Consider the following 14,389-nt stretch of genomic DNA (forward strand, 5'->3'; position numbering starts at 1 on the left):
TGCTACCTGCTCCCCCCTCCTCTCTTCCTGCATCGCTGACCCGTCGCTCCCATCCACCTCTGCGGTCACTCCTCCTGGGGCTCCCATCTTCAATCCACCACCCATCTCTTCTCCTCCTGTGCAGCATTCAAGCGCTGCCACTGCTGCTGAACCTAGGGCTCTGGATGCAGGATCCTCTTTCCACCTTCTGCTGCAACAGCTTCAGGGACTTTTCTCTGGGGATCCTCCACGGGCCGCCTGCTTATCAGGGGCCCCTACTGCCACATACAGCCCGGATCCTGGATCGTTCCAAGGGCCAGCAGCTACTCCTGCTGCAGGCAACCAGGACGGACGTCAGCCTGCTTCCGCAGCGAATGCCGTTGCTGGTGACGGGGATTCCAGTTCCTCTGATGGGGAAGCCGATGCTCCAGGCCAATCTACTAGACACGGTGAGAGCAGGGGTGAAAGCGGGGGTTTGAATGAGAGGTTCAATGTTTTAGTTGATTGTTTGAAGCAGGTGGTTGAAAGACTGTCTGCTCCTGGTTATGCTGCTTCACCTGCTGCGGTCTGGGTTCCTCCAGGCTATCAATGCTCTAATGCTGTTGTCTCTCCTCCTGTCTCTGCTCCTTCATTGCCTGTGGCTGATGTTTCTCTTCCAGTTCTTAGATCCGGGGTTTCAGAACTTTTATATAAAGAATCTTTTCCTTATGTTCCGTCACCTTTGGGTTATCATTTGCCCCAGACTGTGAAGGAGAAGATCTGGAGAGGAGAATATGTAGATCTTTTATCATTATTGCCTTTCAGCAAGGATTACCTTTTGAAAGATAAGAAGGAAGAGGAGGACAGGCGCAGGCCTGTTACGAGATCGTTTAATAACTGGCTGCAAGCCTTTTTAATTTTGTCTAGTGTTATTGTTGAAAGGCAGCCTGAGTTGGCTGCTGGGTTGTTTCAGCATTTGGATGCAATATTCGAGGCCCAACGCCAATTTGGAGGGATAGCTTGGTTTCAATATGATGATGCATTTCGTCAGAAGCTGTCAATCTATCCCTCCATGCGTTAGGGCTCGAAGGATGTCACACTCTGGTTAAGCCTCATGCTACCCCAGCGCTCACAATCTTCTAAACCGGCTCCTTCAAGTAGTAGTTCGGGTACTGTTACCTTTAAAAAAGGTTTTTGTCATGCGTTCAATGAGTCACAATGCAAATTTGCGGCTAATTGCCGCTACAAACATGAATGCGTGAACTGCGGCGGCCTGCATTCGGCGGCTCGTTGTTACAAGAAAGTCTCTGCGGCTGTTCAGGGCTCCACTAAGGAGTCCTTTCTCAGAAGCTCGGACTCCAGTGAGGGTTCCCGAGCTAATGCCGTGGCTAGAACGCTTTCCAAATCCGGAGATCAGTCGATTTCTGGCTAACGGTTTTTCATCCGGTTTTTATATCCCTCATTTTACTGGCTCAGGTTGTTCCTGGGTCAACAACCTGAAATCAATTAATACTTTGTCTCATATAGTTCAAGAAAAGATTGACAAGGAGATTGGAGCTGGCAGGGTAGCAGGCCCTTTCGTAGCACCGCCATTTCCTGACTTTAGACTGTCACCCTTGGGAATTGTACCAAAAAAAGGATCCAGGCGAATGGCGCCTAATTCACCATTTATCTTTTCCCAAGGGTGACTCTCTAAATGACTCAATTGATGCTCATCTAAGATCGGTCTCTTATTTGTCTTTCGACCAGGCTGTATCCGTGATCAGAGGTTTTGGTAGAGGTGCTTTGCTCGCGAAAGCTGATATTAAATCAGCCTTTCGTTTGCTTCCGATCTGGCCAGGGGGTTATAACTCCCTTGGTTTTCAGTTCAATGGATTCTTTTACTATGATATGTGTCTCCCCATGGGCTGTGCCCTCTCGTGCTGTTACTTTGAAATTTTTGCTTCATTTTTGGAGTGGGTAGTGCAACAAGAATGTCATCTCGGTTCGGCATTGCACTACTTGGATGATTTCCTTTTCGTCGGAGCCCCTAGTACGGACGAGGCCTATCAACTGTTTATCACTTTTCGTCGCATTGCTGACAGAATTGGTGTTCCACTGGCTGAAGAAAAATCAGTCTTACCGACGACCGAATTGGTATTCCTGGGGATTACCATTGACACTGTGTCAATGGAGTTCCGTTTACCTCCAGAAAAAATTTCTCCGCTTAAATCTTTGCTTAATCGGTTATTAAGCAAATCGAAAGCGACGGTCAAGGAGTTACAGGAGCTCCTTGGCCGTTTGGCTTTTGCGAGTCGGGTTATGCCCATGGGGAGGGTTTTTTCTCGGCGGACAGCGCGTTTATTATCTGGTTTAAAGAATCCGCTGTGGCATGTGCGCCTGACTAGGGAGGTGAAAGAAGACTTACTGGTCTGGTATAGTTTCTTGCTTAACTACAATGGCAAGTCCATGTGGCAAGAGGACTTTGTCAAGGATGAGCATATGGAACTGTTCACGGATGCAGCCGGGTCGATTGGCTATGGTGCATATTGGAGTGGTCACTGGAGTGCGGAGAGATGGCCGCCATCTTGGTTCGAGCACGGGCTAGTTAAGAACATTGTCCTGCTTGAACTGTTCCCTGTATTAGTGGCATTTTCTATTTGGGGAGAGGCATTCGCTAATAAACGCATCCTGCTTCAATCGGACAATAAGGGTGTTGTCTATGCAGTGAATTGCCTCTCTTCCAAGTCTCTCCCGGTTTTGCAGATTCTTCGTCAGTTAGTCCTGCTATGTCTCAAATTTAATGTGTGGTTGAAGGCCACGCATTTACCGGGTAAGTCCAACCTTATTGCTGACGCTTTGTCTCGGCAGAACCTGTCTGTCTTCAAGGTTTTGGCTCCAGCAGCAGACGAAGAGGGGATTCAGTGCCCGGCCCACTTATGGACATTAATTGGGACTTGGTGACAGCTTCTGTGCGTAGCTCACTCTCTGCTAAAACATGGGCTGATTACTCAGCTGCATGGCAGGAGTGGTGCAATCATGCAGAGTTGTTCCGCAGGTCTCCCTTTGCTGATGAGGTTGAACTGATAGTGTCTTTTATTTGTGCAAAAGTTTCTTTAGGGGTCTCTGTCTCATGCTTGCAGAAGAAGCTATGTGGTATTTCCTTTTTTAGGAAGCTGCATCATTCGCCTCCTTGCACGGACTATGGCTTGGTAAGGCAGATGATGAAAGGCTTCCGCACAGGCCTTTCTGTTTCGGATGGCCGTAGACCGATTTCCTTTGAATTATTAGGGGATTTGTTGCAAATACTTCCCTTAATTTGCGCTTCGGAGTATGAAATCCGTCTTTTTCGTGCTGCATTTTCGTTAGCCTTTTTCGGCGCTTTGCGAATATCGGAAATGGTATCGACTTCTAAATCAAAGCATTCGGGTCTGCGATCTCAGGACGTATCTTGTTCGGATAAGTCGGTCCAAATTTATATAAGAAAATCTAAAACGGATCGGTTGGGTCGCGGGGCGTGGATTTCCTTGTTTCGTTTAAACGGTTCACTTTCATGCCCGGTTCGCTCGGTTAGCGCATTTTCCGCGGTTCGTTCGTTGTCTCCTTCTTTTTTAGCACATGCTGATGGATCAGCTCTTTCGATGTTTCAGTTCAGAGCTGTTCTCAGCAAAGGCATGAGCACCTTGGGTTTGCAGAGTTTCAATTTTTCCAGCCATTCCTTTAGGATTGGAGCCGCGACCGAGGCTGCTAGGTTAGGTTTATCTGAATCTGTTATTAGGAAAATAGGTCGCTGGGATTCCAATAGGTATCTCCTTTATGTTCGGCCTTCATTGGTTATTTAATTACCTGTATCTCTTTCCTAGGTTTGAAACGAGTGGTGTGGATCATCGGCCACTCCTTCGTCTTTTGGGCTCGGAGGAGGGCTAAGATGATACCTTATAAAGACAATTTGGACCTAAACCTTGATATTTTTCAAATCTATTGGAAAGGATGTAGGGGTATGAGGTGGGATGCTCTGATGTCTAAATTAGCCTGTCTTCTGGAGGAATGGCCAGTTCCCGATATTTTAATCGTTCACTTAGGTGGCAACGATTTGGGTAAGGTTAAGACTTTAACTCTCTTGGCCAGGATGCGCAGGGATTTTACCCAGCTGCACGAGTCTTTTCCGCATACTATTTTGGTTTTTTCAGAAATAGTCCCTCGCTTGATCTGGTTTTCCCCCAAAAAACGTTTTATGGAGAAAATTAGGAAGCGGGTCAATTGGGCTCTTTGCAGATTTTTAACCAGAGTGGGTGGTTTTTCCTTTAGGCACACAGAGTTGGAGGGTGGAGTCCGTGGGTTGTACCGAGGAGATCTAGTCCACCTGTCCCCGATAGGCCTTGACATTTTCAACATGGAGCTCCAAGGTATGGTTGAGAAGGCCGTGGGCTGGGGTGACAGGCTTTAGCCTGTCGTGTGGCGGTAAAATTTGCCCACGGTGGTGGGCGGGCTAAGTTTTGACCTTTAAGTTTTATGATGATTTATGATTGATGATTTGTTGGATGATATTCTTGTTAAAAGTTTCATTAAAGTTATATTGGTTTATTTAAACGAATAATATAAATATTTACATTTATTAAAACCGCAATAAATAACGCCTCCGGCCAATTTTTAATCCACATATGGTTGTTGTGTGTGTTCTTTTAGTTTGTATTTATTTTGTATATGTGCCTCTTAAAGTCCCATGTAAGGCCTGAACGATAGCATTGAGTGAGGGCCTCTTGGGACTTTGTGGCCATACAAAATATATATTCAGTTCAGCTTTATTCTAGTCATGTATTGGTCTATGTTTGTGTTTCTGTGGTACTGGCTTTCCCTCCTTTTCTTTCAGGGTCCTGGGATGTTACTGAGGCTGTCATCTCTGGGCAGAAGTTTGACAGTTAATCTGTCCTGATTGGCAGCTGTCAGAGGGAGTGGGGAATCGGCAGCCAATGAGCAGTGACTGTCTCTCACAGCCTGAGTGATGCTGTCAATTTCTCCTCACTTTCAGTCAGGACAAGCTGCGATTCCCTCCCACCCGCCCTCTTTTTTCGGATTTTGAACTGTCGGAGGCTACTGTCTTTATTGGCGGTAAAATTTGCCCACGGTGGTGGGCGGGCTAAGTTTTGACCTTTAAGTTTTATGATGATTTATGATTGATGATTTGTTGGATGATATTCTTGTTAAAAGTTTCATTAAAGTTATATTGGTTTATTTAAACGAATAATATAAATATTTACATTTATTAAAACCGCAATAAATAACGCCTCCGGCCAATTTTTAATCCACATATGGTTGTTGTGTGTGTTCTTTTAGTTTGTATTTATTTTGTATATGTGCCTCTTAAAGTCCCATGTTCCTAGCCCAGAATCTTCCTCACAGAAGCAGACTGCTTCTCTGGACACTGTACCAGTTTGTCTCCTCACTCTCCCCTTTCAGTGTCCAGAGAAGCAGTCTGCTTCTGTGAGGAAGATTCTGGGCTAGGAACACCAGCCGTGTTTTTTGGAGGACTGTTCCATGCACTGTGTGTTACACTGTTTGCTACCACCGAATAAGTGGATGGCTGTATACACAGAGCTTCAGGGTCTAATCTTATAGCTGAATGTCGCACGCTGGGAGGCTGCCCAACAGGAGAAGCTAAAATTACTTGCGAATATCAGCTGCCAGCAAAATATGTCATCCATACTGTGGGCCCTATTGCAAGAGGACAGTTAAATAATGAATGCAGAGACCACCTTAAGAAGTGTTATGAGTCTTCCCTTGCACTGGCAAAAGAGAACAACATCAGATCAATAGCCTTTCCCTGCATTTCTACAGGAATTTATGGCTTTCCGAACCACCCTGCAGCTGACATAGCCTTGGACACGGTCAAAAACTGGTTGAGAGAAAATCGAGATAAGTACTAGGCGCAGGGTAGCTGCAGACTTCTTCCCGTGTTCCTGGTCCCGCTGGCGCTATCGGACTCCCGAATCCCACTACTACTGGCCATAGAGTGGAGGCGACTGAGCAGGAGTTTCCATCTCCTGGGGCACGGTGATATACACTTTGAGTGTGAGAATTTTTACTGTCATTTATACACTGTGAGTTTTATTTTTTACCTTGCGACTGAGGCATAATTAAAAAGGTAAATACACCAGAGAGCGCTCCTCCTCTCTTTTGTGTTTTAGATAGATAATGCAGCTGTCATGACTAATCCAAGAAGAACATGAGTCACCTCATGCTTTTGGCTATCTGCAGCTACTGCACTTGTATTAGCCTGAGGAAGTGGGCAGTTGACCCATGAAATGTGTTGCCTGTGCAAATACATTCTTCTTCTTTTTGTCAATATTGAGGTAAGTCACCTCATCTTTATGATTTTTGTGATTTGTAACCCAATTTTATGTACTGGTACATCTGGGCGGAAGTAAGAAAAAAGGGCGCCGGCAGCTAGTGTATAAAAAGGGTGCCACCATTCATTCCCATAATAAATATTGTTTAATGGGCGCCGAACAGGAAAAAAGGGCGCTGGAGATTATTAACGTTTTATAACTGTGCCCGTGACAAATCACGTTTACAAATATATTAAACATATCTATCGTATGTAACTAAAACGTTATTTAAAATTTTATGACTTACTGTTTGTAAAACATTATTATTCACATAATAAAGCGATCAGTAAGTAAATCGTAATTTTTTTTTACAGTTACTATTTGTAAAACATTATTATCCACGCAATAAAGCAATCACTAAGGGGAGTCTTAGGGTTAGGCACCACCAGAGGGGATTTATGGTTAGGCACCACAAGAGGGGTCTTAAGGTTAGGCACCACCAGGGTGGTCTTAGGGTTAGGCACCACCAGGGAGTGGTTAGGGTTAGGCACCACCAGGGAGTGGTTAGGGGTTAGGGATAGGTACAGGGAAGGTTCTATGTGAGAGTAGGGTTAGGTTTACTTGTAGAAAATGTTAGTAATATTTAGTAATGTTTTACTACAATTATTTTTCATTGTTACAAACCATATTTTCAGATTTTATTACATGAAGAAACGATAAATGAAGGTTATACACAATATTATATAATTATAATTATAATACATATATTATCGTTTTTTCACAAACGTTATTATATGTTTTATTTTCAAAATAGGGAAGATTATCATTTTTACAATTTGCGAACTCATACACAATATTTAACCACTTAAGGACCACAGTCTTTTCGCCCCTTAAGGACCAGAGCCTTTTTCTCCATTCAGACCACTGCAGCTTTCACGGTTTATTGCTCGGTCATACAACCTACCACCTAAAGGAATTTTACCTCCTTTTCTTGTCACTAATACAGCTTTCTTTTGCTGCTATTTGATTGCTGCTGCGAGTTTTAGTTTTTATTATATTCATCAAAAAAGACATGAATTTTGGCAAAAAAATGACTTTTTTAACTTGCTGTGCTGACATTTTTCAAATAAAGTAAAATTTCCTATACATTTGAGCGCAAAAGTTATTCTGCTACATGTCTTTGATAAAAAAAAAAACATTCAGTGTATATTTATTGGATTGGGTAAAAGTTATAGCGTTTACAAACTATGGTGCCAAAAGTGAATTTTCCCATTTTCAAGCATCTCTGACTTTTCTGCGCACCTGTCAGGTTTCATGAGGGGCTAAAATTCCAGGATAGTACAAATAACCCCCAAATGACCCCATTTTGGAAAGAAGACATCCCAAAGTATTCAGTGAGAGGCATGGTGAGTTCATAGAAGATTTTATTTTTTTGTCACAAGTTAGCGGAAAATGACACTTTCTGACAAAAAAAAGGAAAAAAAAAGTTTCCATTTCTTCTAACTTGCGACAAAAAAAAAATGAAATCTGCCACGGACTCACTATGCTCCTCTCTGAATACCTTGAAGTGTCTACTTTCCAAAATGGGGTCATTTGTGGGGTGTGTTCACTGTCCTGGCATTTTGGGGGGTGCCTAATTGTAAGCACCCCTGTAAAGCCTAAAGATGCTCATTGGACTTTTGGCCCCTTAGCACAGTTAGGCTGCAAAAAAGTGCCACACATGTGGTATTGCCGTACTCAGGAGAAGTAGTATAATGTGTTTTGGGGTGTATTTTTACACATACCCATGCTGGGTAGGAGAAATATCTCCGTAAATGACAATTGTTTTATTTTTTTTACACACAATTGTCTATTTATAGAGATATTTCTCCCACTCAGCATGGGTATGTGGAAAATACACCCCAAAACACTTTATACTACTTCTCCTGAGTACGGCGATACCACATGTGTGGCACTTTTTTGCACCCTAACTGCGCTAAGGGGCCCAAAGTTCAATGAGTACCTTTAGGATTTCACAGGTCATTTTGAGAAATTTCGTCTCAAGACTACTCCTCACGGTTTAGGGCCCCTAAAATGCCAGGGCAGTATAGGAACCCCACAAATTACCCCATTTTAGAAAGAAGACACCCCAAGGTATTCCGTTAGGAGGATGGTGAGTTCATAGATTTTTTTTTTTTGTCACAAGTTAGCGGAAATTGATTTTAATTGTTTTTTTTTTTTCACAAAGTGTCATTTTCCGCTAACTTGTGACAAAAAATAAAATCTTCTATGAACTCACCATACTCTTAACAGAATACCTTGGGGTGTCTTCTTTCTAAAATGGGGTCATTTGTGGGGTTCCTATACTGCCCTGGCATTTTAGGGGCCCTAAACCGTGAGGAGTAGTCTTGAAACCAAATGTCGCAAAATGACCTGTGAAATCCTAAAGGTACTCATTGGACTTTGGGCCTCTTAGCGCACTTAGGGTGCAAAAAAGTGCCACAAATGTGGTACCGCCGTACTCAGGAGAAGTAGTATAATGTGTTTTGGGGTGTATTTTTACACATACCCATGCTGGGTGGGAGAAATATCTCTGTAAATGACAATTGTTTGATTTTTTTTACACACAATTGTCCATTTACAGAGAGATTTCTCCCACCCAGCATGGGTATGTGTAAAAATACACCCCAAAACACAATATACTACTTCTTATGAGTACGGCGATACCACATGTGTGACACTTTTTTGCAACCTAGGTGCGCTAAGGGGCCTAACGTCCTATTCACAGGTCATTTTGAGGCATTTGGATTCTAGACTACTGCTCACGGTTTAGGGCCCCTAAAATGCCAGGGCAGTATAGGAACCCCACAAGTGACCCCATTTTAGAAAGAAGACACCCCAAGGTATTCCGTTAGGAGTATGGTGAGTTCATAGAAGATTTTTTTTTTTTGTCACAAGTTAGCGGAAAATGACACTTTGTGAAAAAAAACCCAATACATATCAATTTCCGCTAACTTGTGACAAAAAATAAAATCTTCTATGAACTCATCATACACCTAACAGAATACCTTGGGGTGTCTTCTTTCTAAAATGGGGTCACTTGTGGGGTTCCTATACTGCCCTGGCATTTTAGGGGCCCTAAACCGTGAGGAGTAGTCTTGAACCCAAATGTCTCAAAATGACCTGTGAAATCCTAAAGGTACTCATTGGACTTTGGGCCCCTTAGCACAGTTAGGCTGCAACAAAGTGTCACACATGTGGTATCGCCGTACTCAGAAGAAGTAGTATAATGTGTTTTGTGGTGTATTTTTACATATAACCATGCTGGGTGGGAGAAATATCTCTGTAAATGACACATTTTTGATTTTTTTTACACACAATTGTTCATTTACAGAGAGATTTCTCCCACCCAGCATGGGTATGTGTAAAAATACACCACAAAACACATTATACTACTTCTCCTGAGTATGGCGATACCACATGTGTGACACTTTTTTGCAGCCTAGGTGCGCTAAGGGGCCCAACGTCCTATTCACAGGTCATTTTGAGGCATTTGTTTTCTAGACTACTCCTCATGGTTTAGGGCCCCTAAAATGCGAGGGCAGTATAGGAACCCCACAAGTGACCCCATTTTAGAAAGAAGACACCCCAAGGTATTCCGTTAGGGGTATGGTGAGTTCATTGAAGATTTTATTTTTTGTCACGAGTTAGTGAAAAATGACACTTTGTGAAAAAAACAATAAAAATCCAATTTCCGCTAACTTTTGACAAAAAATAAAATCTTCTATGAACTCATCATACACCTAACAGAATACCTTGGGGTGTCTTCTTTCTAAAATGGGGTCACTTGTGGGGTTTCTATACTGCCCTGGCATTTTACGGGCCCAAAACTGTGAGTAGTCTGGAAACCAAATTTCTCAAAATGACTGTTCAGGGGTATAAGCATCTGCAAATTTTGATGACAGGTGGTCTATGAGGGGGCAAATTTTGTGGAACCGGTCATAAGCAGGGTGGCCTCTTAGATGACAGGATGTTTTGGGCCTGATCTGATGGATAGGAGTGCTAGGGGGGGTGACAGGAGGTGATTGATGGGTGTCTCAGGGGGCGGTTAGAGGGGAAAATAGATGCAATCAATGCACTGGGGAGGTGATCGGAAGGGGGTCTGAGGGGGATCTGAGGGTTTGGCCGAGTGATCAGGAGCCCACACAGGGCAAATTAGGGCCTGATCTGATGGGTAGGTGTGCTAGGGGGTGACAGGAGGTGATTGATGGGTGTCTCAAGGTGTGATTAGAGGGGGGAAATAGATGCAAGCAATGCACTAGCGAGGTGATCAGGGCTGGGGTCTGAGGATGTTCTGAGGTGTGGGCGGGTGATTGGGTGCCCGCAAGGGGCAGATTAGGGTCTAATCTGATGGGTAACCGTGACAGGTGGTGATAGGGGGTGATTGATGGGTAATTAGTGGGTGTTTAGAGGAGAGAAGAGATGTAAACACTGCACTTGGGAGGTGATCTGATGTCGGATCTGCGGGCGATCTATTGATGTGGGTGGGTGATCAGATTGCCCGCAAGGGGCAGGTTAGGGGCTGATTGATGGGTGGCAGTGACAGGGGGTGATTGATAGGTGATTGACAGGTGATCAGTGGGTTATTACAGGGAATAACAGATGTAAATATTGCACTGGCGAATTGATAAGGGGGGGTCTGAGGGCAATCTGAGCGTGTGGGCGGGTGATTGGGTGCCCGCAAGGGGCAGATTAGGGTCTAATCTGATGGGTAACAGTGACAGGTGGTGATAGGGGGTGATTGATGGGTAATTAGTGGGTGTTTAGAGGAGAGAAGAGATGTAAACACTGCACTTGGGAGGTGATCTGATGTCGGATCTGCGGGCGATCTATTGGTGTGGGTGGGTGATCAGATTGCCCGCAAGGGGCAGGTTAGGGGCTGATTGATGGGTGGCAGTGACAGGGGGTGATTGATGGGTGGCAGTGACAGGGGGTGATTGATAGGTGATTGTCAGGTGATCAGTGGGTTATTACAGGGAATAACAGATGTAAATATTGCACTGGCGAATTGATAAGGGGGGGTCTGAGGGCAATCTGAGCGTGTGGGCGGGTGATTGGGTGCCCGCAAGGGGCAGATTAGGGTCTAATCTGATGGGTAACAGTGACAGGTGGTGATAGGGGGTGATTGATGGGTAATTAGTGGGTGTTTAGAGGAGAGAAGAGATGTATACACTGCACTTGGGAGGTGATCTGATGTCGGATCTGCGGGCGATTTATTGGTGTGGGTGGGTGATCAGATTGCCCGCAAGGGGCAGGTTAGGGGCTGATTGATGGGTGGCAGTGACAGGGGGTGATTGATGGGTGGCAGTGACAGGGGGTGATTGATGGGTGGCAGTGACAGGGGGTGATTGATGGGTGGCAGTGACAGGGGGTGATTGATAGGTGATTGACAGGTGATCAGTGGGTTATTACAGGGAATAACAGATGTAAATATTGCACTGGCGAATTGATAAGGGGGGGTCTGAGGGCAATCTGAGCGTGTGGGCGGGTGATTGGGTGCCCGCAAGGGGTAGATTAGGGTCTAATCTGATGGGTAACAGTGACAGGTGGTGATAGGGGGTGATTGATGGGTAATTAGTGGGTGTTTAGAGGAGAGAAGAGATGTAAACACTGCACTTGGGAGGTGATCTGATGTCGGATCTGCGGGCGATCTATTGGTGTGGGTGGGTGATCAGATTGCCCGCAAGGGGCAGGTTAGGGGCTGATTGATGGGTAGCAGTGACAGGGGGTGATTGACGGGTGATTGACAGGTGATTGACAGGTGATCAGGGGGGATAGATGCATACAGTACACGGGGGGGGGGGGGTCTGGGGAGAATCTGAGGGGTGGGGGGGTGATCAGGAGGGGGCAGTGGGGGGATAAAAAAAAAATAGCGTTACCAGATAGTGACAGTGATTGATGGGTGATTAGGGGGGTGACTGGGTGCAAACAGTGGTCTGGGGGGTGGGCAGGGGGGGGTCTGAGGGGTGCTCTGGGCGATCAGGGGGCGGGGGGGGGGGAAATCAGTGTGCTTGGGTGCAGACTAGGGTGGCTGCAGCCTGCCCTGGTGGTCCCTCGGACACTGGGACCACCAGGGCAGGAGGCAGCCAGTATAATAGGCTTTGTATACATTACAAAGCCTATTATACATATGTGCAGCGGCGATCCGGGTGCTAGTAACCCGCCGGCGCTTCCGAACGGCCGGCGGGTTACTACGAGCGGTGGGCGGAGCGAGTCCCCGGCGGCTGATCGAGTCACGAATGACGCGATCGCCGCATAGCCACTCCCGCAGCCGCCCCCGCCGATGGGCGTATTGCGGTCGTTTGGGCCCGGACTTTGCCGCCGCCCATCGGCTGGGGGCGGTCCTCAAGTGTTTAATGTTTTTTAATTTGTAAAACATTATTGTAAACAAAATACAACACATAAAAAAAATAAACGTTATTGCCACTTATCGTTTACACCCCGCACCCTTTTTTCCCCCGACGCCCTTTTTGCATGTACGCCATCTGGGCACCTCTTTGCCCCTTTATATTACATTATTTGATATGGTGGAGAATGTTTGACTTATCCTGACATAATGACAGATATATTTTATTCTATATGAAATGTGGTGGTCCTGGGGTCAAGGAAAGATCAGCTTGCAGCATTTTTTATTTTTCCTCACTGTACAAAAAAAAAAAAAAAACCTTTACGTCTTGTTCTGTCTGTCTTCTGCTTGTCTGTATGGGAAATTCATCTAGATGAAGACACAGACATCAATAAAACCTTAAGGGATGTTTAAAACCCTATCCACGTTCTTCAAGGAGAAAGAAAATCATAAAAATTATGTTAATGTGATATAAAATCAAGTGTATAAATGCCAAAAACTACTGGAATTTGCTGACTTGTCTGAACAGAATACTGTGAAAGAGAACATGATTGTATTGGAGAAGCACAACTTGCTGGCGTTGATTTGTAAAGGTGACAGATGACTAAAGAGTTTACTGGCCTTTTCAGGCTTCCAGGAACTGCACACTGGGTGCATATTAGTTAGCATAATAACTATGATTAAAATGCATGCACTAGCATGGCTTACTGAATGTATGATGTTTGGAGACCGTGCATGCCAAAACAAGACGATTGGGCTTCAGACAGCTTGGGGTTGTTTCAGGACAAAGCTGTCAGTATACTGCAGTGGAGTGCTTTTGTTTACAAAGTGGACAGTTAAGGAGCCCACACATGTAGCAATGTACGAGCAGATAGACCAAGAGACAGATCTCACTCTGATTGAATCTGATCATGTTGGCTGCTCATACAACGCAGGCCGATTCCCGATTATTTTCATCACAAAACCTCTTGGGAATCAGCCTCGTGATGCCGCATCCGTCACCTCAGTGCCTCCACTGCTGTCCCCCCAAATGCTCATGCAATCAAATCTCTCATCTGTCCGGCCACTGCAAGTGTCCAGCTCCTCCTGCTTCCCCATTTGCCTCCCACGTGGCTACTGCGCATAGTATGTGACATCACACACGTGCCTGTGTCATAGTCGGCAGCCATGTGGGATGCAAATGGCGGAAGCAAGTGGATCCCGATAGCTTCGAGATTTTAATGCACGGGCATCAGGGGCACATTAATATATGGGGGACAACAGCCGGTGGTTCCATTGATCATAGTTAGGCGCGGCTGTATGCATGTGTGGGTGTGGGTGGATGAGCGGCCTTTCATGTGGGTTCACCTGTGTCTTTTAGCCATTTATTTACAATATTTGTGATTAATAAAGATTTTGTATTTTCATATCTAAAAGAATCTCTCTGATTGTATGTGTTGCACATGCCCTCCACCCCCCTTACTCCCTTGGCCTTTACGTAATCAGACCAGTAATTCGTTTGAGGTGGATTGTTCTACAAAGGAAAAAGCTACCTGTCCATAAATGTCAGACTAAACGTGTTTTTTTTCAGTCTGGATTTAGGCTGCTTACACACCAAGACGTTACAGGCGCACGTTAGTGCGCCTGTGACGCTCCCCAAACGCACAGCAATGTAACACAAGTGGGCTGTTCACACAGCCCACGTTGCGTTACATGTAACGCTGCACGTTCTGTGCAAAGTGCAGCATGCTACGGCGTTGGA

The sequence above is a fragment of the Hyperolius riggenbachi genome, chromosome 2 (genome assembly GCF_040937935.1).
Source record: "Hyperolius riggenbachi isolate aHypRig1 chromosome 2, aHypRig1.pri, whole genome shotgun sequence".
Taxonomy (NCBI): Eukaryota; Metazoa; Chordata; class Amphibia; order Anura; family Hyperoliidae; genus Hyperolius; species Hyperolius riggenbachi.